The sequence below is a fragment of the Apaloderma vittatum genome, unplaced genomic scaffold, assembly GCF_000703405.1.
Source record: "Apaloderma vittatum isolate BGI_N311 unplaced genomic scaffold, ASM70340v1 scaffold7931, whole genome shotgun sequence".
In the NCBI taxonomy this organism is placed as follows: domain Eukaryota; kingdom Metazoa; phylum Chordata; class Aves; order Trogoniformes; family Trogonidae; genus Apaloderma; species Apaloderma vittatum.
Genome location: NW_009698538.1, coordinates 81416 through 82315, shown reverse-complemented (window position 1 = coordinate 82315; position 900 = coordinate 81416).

Genomic DNA, 900 nt, shown 5'->3' with positions numbered 1-900 from the left:
CTCTATCCAGGAAAATGCTCTATCCAGGATGGCTGTGACCGTCATAAAAACATTCTGTTCAGTTTTAGACTCACCTCAAGAAAGATGGTGGCAAGCTGGAGAAAATCCAGCCAGTGCTTTAGAAATCGTGGCTTAACGGTGCAAGACTGGATGAGTTAGGATTGTCCTGCTTAAAAAAAATCACCAAGATGAGACATAAGGTCAGGCTCAAATGCCTCGGAGACTACTGAAGAACAGAAGGAAGTAATCTGTTCTTCACATCCATGGCAGCAGCTTCAAGTGAATAAAGAGACATGTAGATTAGACATTGAGAGAAGCTGCCTAATACCAAGAACAGCAAAGTGCTGGAAGTCAAGGGAAGATTGTCTAATCTCTGTCACTGGAGGTTCTCAAGACCTAGTTTGTTTGAGTGGCAGAGGATGATTTTGTCTTAGTGTCACACAGAAGAGTAGATTAGATAACTTCTTGAGGTCCCACACAGGCCTTTTTTTTTTTTTTGAATGATTGAATTATTTGATAACTGATAGGTATATAATAAGCACAGATCTCAGAATAAACTTTTTTTTTTTCTGGCAGGATGCATTTTACTCTGCCGAGAGATTGAATTGGCAAAAGTCTATATAATTCTCTGTAAAATCTAATGGCTTTATGGTCTGGTGGTTTTGGTACTAGGTGTGTCTTAGAGGTACACATACTTTTAAAAAGTACAGCAGAGAAGATGTAAGAATCTCATTTTAATTAGGCTAATTTAATGTAGCTCTGAGATTTATTTCAGTATAAGTTTTATTCTGTTGTTACCTCATCATAAAAATTATTCCTTCAAAAACAGAGAGATGAAGTATAGGAAAAACATCCATGCTGGCCTTGCAAACGGAATTTTTATGTTTAAATACTTGGCCA